Here is a 7720-nt window from a genome sequence, read left to right as displayed (position 1 = left end):
AGTTCGGATCGCCGCATACGCACCGGGGGCTAGTACTTAGTCCCACCGTCAAACTCCTATGGCTAAGTGAAAGTGATAAAGCCGCATAGTCTGATTGCCTAGTTCGCTGCGCAGATACCTCCTTTACGGACCAAGACGTTGGGTCAAGTGTGATCGTGCGCTATTCCGAACACCCCCGTAGCATCTACGTGGGGGCTAAAGCCGACGACTGGTAAACTCTCAAAATTAAAAACAGCCGTGCAGGAGGAAAGTAATTTCAGATAAAGTCATAACAATATTACAAAGCCTCAGTTCATCAAACAACACCTAGACAGCTCGGATACATTCACTCAAACATGATATCCTTTGAGCATTGGCCCTCTACTATGTGGGCAACCCCCGGGACGTCGTCAAAATACTGCTCCGGCTTGCAGTGGTCCATGCCTTCGGGAGGGCCCTCAGTCGCCACGACGGTGGCCTTCATCTTCGCCCAGTGCATCTTGACATGGGAGAAGGCCATCCGCGCACCCTCTATGCACGCCGAGCGCTTCCCAGCTTCCACTCCGGGCAGTGCGTCGGCGAGTCCCTTCACCAGGCCGAAGTAGCTGCTAGGAATGGGTTTGTTTGGCCATAGCCGGACTATGACATCCTTCATGGCCGATCCGGACATCCTATGCAGCTCCGCCCATTGCATCATCTGGTTGTTCAATAACCCCGACGCTTCGGCACCAGGAACTGTGACCAGAAGAGCTTCTCCGTCGTGTGTCCCTCCTGAGCTCGGAAGAATTGCGCGGCGTCGGCAGCAACTTCAGAAGATCCACAAATGCGTCTGGAGAACTTCACAGCCGAGTGAGCAAGGAATATCTCTGACTGCCAAATATACTCCACAAAAGAAAGGACTTACCAGCCGCTATTTGTTCGGCTTGCCGGATCTCCTCACGAGCTGCCCGGGACTCAGTCCGCGCCTCCTTGGCCTCCTGGAGAGCCTTGGCGAGATCGACCGCTTGGGCCGTATTCTTCTCCTCCAAGGCCTCGCACTTGGCGGCGGCATCCTTGAGCTCTTGCTCCACCTCGGTCACCCTCTCCTCATACTGGCGGCGGGCGACCTACTCGGCCTTTAAACCCACAGCAGAAGCCGCTTTGCTCGCCCTCGCCTGCTCTTTGGCTTGCGCAAGGGTGCTCTTGAGGGTCTCGACCTCAGCCGTGCTACCTGCAATCATATTCATGCCAGCGCATGAGCTTAAACTGCACATTTGAATATCACTTCAGGCACGTAAACAATCTTTTAAAACATACCTTGCACCTCATTGAACCGCTTGTTAATGCGGTCGATATCATCATCGGCCAGCTTCAGCTTCCGCTTGAGTTCGGAAACTTCAGCGGCCTGGGCAGTCGCCGCAAATAGGGAAGCCTGTTTACCAATAGACAAGTACGTTACCTCCTGCGATTATTACTTGATCCTCTGTTCGGCTGTTTTTCAAAACCGAACAGAGTCTCAGGGGCTACTATCTATACACAGGCATATTTTTCATATGAAAAGTAACTAAGAATATTACATCGCGTACCTCAAAGCCTGTTAGCAGGCTGGTGAAGGCTTCGTTCAGCCCGCTGTTGTTGGACTGAACCTTCTCAACCACCACACCCATCAGGGTGTGGTGCTCCTCCATGATGGAAGCACGTCGCAGTGCCTCCACCAGTGTTCGGCCCCTCCGGATTAGTGGAGGTCGTCGCCGGAGTTGGCGCTCCCCCCTCCTTTGAAGGGGGTTGCTCGCTTGATTCCGGAGCCACATGGGTCTCCGGAATGGTCTTCGGCTAGGGGCCGGACCGGTCAGGACCACCGTCCTCAGTCTCCATGGGGGTTGCACCCCCCATGTTCTCGGCAGCCGAGGCATTACCCTCTTGGGCCGTCTTGGCGGCCTCCCGCACCTCTCCGTGGCCCGGAGAGGCCCTTCGAGACAAGACCCTGGTGTCATCCACGGTGGTTGGTGGAGAGGCTCGCGGAGGCATCTCGCTAACCACCATCTCCGGTGCCAGAGAGTTCCCCTCAGATGATGATGGTTGGGGGAGGTCGTGGGCCGGACTGAAACACACAATACAATATGTTATATCACAATCATAAAAGACCGGTATCTGTAAACTATCCTTTGGCACATATGATGTGGCCAGGGGCTTTTCCCTGGCGCGCCTCTTGGGGGGGGTGTTCGGCATCCGTGTCCAAACCACCCAAGAGGGTTATCTTTCCCCTCTTGGACGCCTCCGGGTCTACGGAGGCGGCCCTTCTTCTTCTTCCTCCCCTTAAGGGGAGAATTGCTTTCTGCCTCCTCCTCCTCTTCATCTTCATGTCCCTCATGGGAGGAGAGAGCTTCAGTATCTGGACACTGCGCCTGAAGTACCTTTATGGCGAAGGCCACCCTTGGCCTCCTTGCTCTTCTTCTTGGCCTTCTATTCCGGTGCCTGATACGGCGCCGGGGCCAGCATCCTTGTTAACAGAGGAGTGGCTGGGTCTTCAGGTAGCAGAGCCGGACACTTGATCCGCTCCGCCTTAATTGTCCAGCCCTGAATGAGGAATGAAAAACTCAGTATACCCTTTGATTTGTGAACCAAAGTTATGTTCGGAAACAAAATACTTACCGGAGTGGCCGGATTCGCACTGTCGAGGCCGATGTCATCAGTCTTCTTTGGCCACGTCTTTTGGGCCTTGAAGAGCAGCTTCCAGATCTCTTCATGGGTTGTGCCGAAGAATCGTTGTAGGTTCTGCGACCCTTCCGGACTGAACTCCCACATATGGAGAGGCCAGCGCTGGCAGGGGAGGGTCCGGTGGAAAAGCATCACCTGAAGCACGTCAGTGAGACGGGTGTTCTTGCCTATCATATTTTTGATGCGCATTTGCAGCATCATCACTTCATCGGTCGACCCCCAGTCCAGACCCTTGTTGGTCCACGACGCGAGCCGCATAGGGGTCCGGATTTGAACTCAGGAGTGGCCGCCCATCTGGCGCCGCGGGGTTCCGTGATGTAGAACCACTCCTGCTGCCATACCTTGACGGTCTCCACAAAGGCTCCTTTGGGCCAGGTGGTGTTGGGGAGCTTGCTCACCATGGCGCCGCCGCAGTCCGCGTGTTTCCCGTCGACCACCTTGGGCTTCACGTCCACGACGCCAATATGTGGAGGAAAGAATTTGGGGTTAGATCATGGAAATCTAGCCCGTAATAGAACATGAGGCCGCGGACAAATGGGTGGAGGGGAAATCCTAGTCCCCGGAGGAAGTGGGGGATAAACACCACTCTTTCGCCAGGCTCCGGAGTGGGGATAACTTGCTTTCTGGCAGGGGGCCTGTGCGCGACGTCCGCAGTCAGGTACCCCACCTCCCGGAGCTCCTTGACGTCCTTCTCCGTGACGGAGGTGGCCACCCACTTGCCCTGTGAGCCGGATCTGAACATGGCTGAAGAGGTTGGTGGCGGCGGGAAAGATCGAAGCTTGGGCGCTGGAGCACAAGGACGGGGAAGCAGAGGAAGGAAGAAGGCGTGGGGTAAAAAGAAGGGATCTTTATCCACTTATATAGGAAGTGAATATCAAGCGCCTCCCTCAAGCCTTAAAACTCGCCTGTTCCCAAGGGGTCGTGCGAATGGCACGGTTGTATTACCCAAACCCGTAATTATGAGGATCCCACAATAAGCAGACATGATATATGTTTTGACAAGATGTGTCAATGGAGGTCGCGCCTCGAAACACGAAGCGGGAGGCCAAAAAATGGTTCAAAATGATAAAGAGGCCAAACGTGACATTTCACCGAAAAAGTCGTCACTTGACAGACCTTATTTTGATTAAGTATTTTTTCCTTCATGGTTGAGGGTTGTGATTGTTATACAGAGCCGGATATAGTTCTTTTTGTCGGCGTTCTGGGAACGGGGGTTCCCAAACTTGCTTGCCTGCGGCCCATGGCATGGCTATGCGAGCAGGCCTGTACGGCCCATCTTCATCAACAAGGCATTCAAGACCCTCGCGAGGGGCCAAGCCTCGTGAGGCGGGCGACGCAAGACCTCCTCAGGAGCGGCCTCTCCAGGTAGGCTCACGAGGAGCGGAGATATCAAGGCGGGGCAAACCTTGCGAGGCTCTCATGACGTGAGCCATGACGATCGACACTAGGCGGGCGCCAGCGCGCGCAGCGTCCTTGTTTCCTCTTTGGTGCCAAGGGGGCAAGCGCAGGCGCGGAGTACCGAGGCATCGGGCAAAGGTTTCCATATCAGTGCAACGAGACCAAGACAAGCAGGCCAGCAGGACGGAGGTCACCGTGGAGCCCAAGACGGCGTCATCACCAGAGCCTTTCGCAGGCGAAGACCACTTTTGTCAAGATAGCTTGTACTAGCTGTCCCCTTTCAAATTGGCCGCCGTTGTTGGCTCCCTTCCCGCTCAATATTTGGGGAGAGGACCAGGGCCTATATAAGTAGAGCCAGCTACAGAAGCAGGCAAGCTAGCCTTGAGCTTATCCTTAGCCACACACCAAACACAAGAACACCTCAACCTCAGGAGGTCGTTCTTCCCCTTGTACTGTTCATCATCAGACCAAGAGGCAATCCACCACCACACACTAGAGTAGGGTATTACACCGCAACGGTGGCCTGAACCAGTATAAATCTTGTGTCCCTTGTGTTGTGAGTTCGTCGAGTTCGTCCGCGAGATCTTAGCAAGCTAGGGCATGGATCGGTAGGAGGGAAAGAACTTCGCGCGCACCCCAGAGTTCGAACCTTAAGGGTTTTGCCAGAACCCGAGATCCGACATTTGGCGCGCCAGGTAGGGGTGCGCCGGAGTCTCCTCCCCGCCGATCGATCCACCAACGCTCCGCACCCTGATGTCCGGCAATCCAAGGCCAGACTCCGACCGCTGGGCAGCTTGGCCAGCCCGAGCAGTGTCACCTGCCCATGAAGACCTCGACCCCGCGCTCCAGGTGGCGCGAGCGCCGTCCAACGCTGCGGGGCGCGGGCGGCGCGGCCAGGCATCGTCCACCCTCACTCCACAGCAAGTGCGAGCCACTGCAAGGGCAGCAAGCCACGCCGCAGCAACAGCGTCGCACACACGGCGGGAGCAGGCGAGCATGCGGGCAGCGCTCACGGTGGCGCGAGAGCTGCTGCGGTGTCGTCTGATGGAGAGCGGCCGGGATGCACTGCTGGAACGCGTCGCCGAGCTGCTGGATGCAGCGGCATCGGGAGCGCCGCCCTTCTTCTCTCATCTTCTTTCTCAGGCCACCACGGGATCTCACGGCGGGCCTCGCCGCAACCACGCGCCCTCAGGTATGCCTGGGGGCTTCGTCAACACCAGCGCAGCCGGCGGCGCCGGGGGATCCACCGCCCCCGTGCCGCCCGCGACAAGCATCGGCACAAGCGTCGCCTCCCATGGTCCTAGTGAGATGCCGCGCTACCATCCTCAGGACGCCGCGCTAGGCCGGGCAACATGGAGTGTGGGGCACTATGGCGAGGTGTTTGGGGTAACGGCCCCGGAAGCCTACGTGCCCCGCATGATGGACCAAGAGTACGCGCCAGAGGACGACCCTGGCTCGTTCCTCGGAGAAGATTGGAAAGAAGGGACGCTAGGAGTTGAAGCCTTCCAGGAACCGACGGAGAACCGCGACGATCGCGCCAGCGACAACTACAGGGTACCGCTAATCTCTCAGGAGCAGGCTTACGCTAACCATGGGCTGCAAGTGAATCAGGTCACAGCGTCGGTCGACGACCCTGGCACAGCAGCATCCCTTCCGCCAGGGGAAGCACGCTGGGGGCCGCACGGAGGGAGCCAGGAGCAAGGCCCCTCCCCACGTCGCGCGAAGCTAGGCAACGCCCGGACGTAGGCCCTCTGTCGGGGAGGTGCCGGCGAGCCTTCCCCCGGCAGAGGACCCGTGGTCGCCGAGGGCACCGCTGGCGTCCCCTTTCCCCCCTTTGTGTCGTCCAGGTTGCCAGTCGGCTCAAAGGTGGTCGAGGGTGGCGCAAGGCGGGGCCCTCGTCTGGCGATATGAAGCAAGGCCGGTTCCTGTGAACAAGGCCCAGTGCCTGTGAAGCTCGCCGCCCGTGACACTCTCACGTAATAATGAGTGGGTTGTACACGCCCCGGAGTCTCAGGGGTGCCGGCCTCAGGCCCTGGGGCTCCCTCCCATGCCTAGTGGCAGCACTTAGCTCTGCGCTGGTGAGAAGACTCGAAGACCAGAAGACTAGACTAGGCGCCGGACGCAGCCATTTGCTTTGGATCTCTTCTTTTGTAGCCTTACTTTCTGGATTTGTATTTAAGTTGAAGTCGAGCTTTTGTCGATGCGTGTGGGGGGTGTATTTTCTCGTTCAAGCGATTTCTTGCCATCTGGTTCTTGCCTTGTTCTGGAGCTCACGGTCGCCGCCTCCCCCTCGCGGGCCCCTCATGAGCGGGGCTGGGCACAGCACGCGTGCCACGCACGCTGATCGGCGCAGGAACCTCGCGAGGCCCTCTCGGGCGGGTCAGCAGACCCTTCAGGAGCCCCGTGGCGACTCTCGACCTTACAACCCAATTCAGGGCCCGCTCCAGCTAAGGTAAGCCGCAGCAGCAAAACTTGCCGTCAGACTCATGACCGACAAAAACGCACCCTCGGTTCGGCATAAAGGAGTAGAAATCATGATTTGCTTACATGAGGGGCTCCCCCTCCCAAAATGCTCTCACAATCTTTAGGGGCCACGCCCGAGTTTTTGCATACAGGGTGAAGCAGTAAAGGGACCAGGAATTAGCCAGGTATGTCGCTCGCCGCGTCCTCCGCGTCGTCTTCGGACGCGCCGCTCGCGTCACTGTCACCATCGTTGGCGCCGCCGCCACCATCACCAGCGCCGACGTCCCCATCATCGACCACGTCGCCTCCGTCTACGGCGACCACCACCGCGTCGTCCTCTGAAGTGAAGGCCCTGACCAACACGTCCACGTTGTCCTCTACCCACCGCGACAGGTCGTCCCGGACGACCGTAGGTACGGGGGCGATGGCGGCGTCGAAATCGAAGTCGGGGTTGGCGTTCAGGAGATGGCTGAAGACACGGGAGAAAGCGCACTCGAGTAGGCCGCGACTCCTCTCTTCCACGAGCCTGCGAGCTTCGTCAGATCGGGCCTCCAGGCGTGTCACCACGTCGGTGAAGAAGCGGAGGTGACTTGCGTAGTCATTCACCTGAGGATGGGGGCGTTCGCGTCACAGACATTGCCCAGGGTAGTGTTGGCCCTGTTTCGAAGATCCTGAAGCATGGGAGCGTGAACGCGCTCCAGCGTCCACCTCTCCAGCACCTCCTCCCGACTCTGTTGCACGACGAACTCGGCGCCATCAACCCGCCTCTGGAGGGAGAGCAATTTGGCGCGGGCGGAGGCCAGCTCCGCCTGCGCCGCGGCCAGGGCGACGGCTGTGGCCTCCGCGCGCCTCTCCGCATCAGCGAGCCTGGGCCTGAGGGCAGCGGCCCTGCCCGCATCCTCCATTCCCGCGAGCTTCAACTTCAAGTCATACCTACCCTCCAGATCTGCGCGAGCTTCGGCCACCCGACGATCAACCTCCTCCTCAGCCTTGGCCTCGCGTGCGCCGACGGCATCTTCCGCTTGGGCAACTTGGCGCTCCCTCGTCTCCAGCTGCTCAAGCTCAAGGCTGCGCTCCACGGCCTCCAGAGCCAACGCCTCCCCGCAATTCTGGACCTCTTCTTCCTTGGCGGGCGTAACCCTCAGCGACGCAAGGGCGGCTCTGCGCGCCTCCACCTGCTGCT

This window comes from Aegilops tauschii, chromosome 1 (genome assembly GCF_002575655.3).
Source record: "Aegilops tauschii subsp. strangulata cultivar AL8/78 chromosome 1, Aet v6.0, whole genome shotgun sequence".
Taxonomy (NCBI): domain Eukaryota; kingdom Viridiplantae; phylum Streptophyta; class Magnoliopsida; order Poales; family Poaceae; genus Aegilops; species Aegilops tauschii.
Note: the sequence above shows the minus strand (reverse complement) of the source record.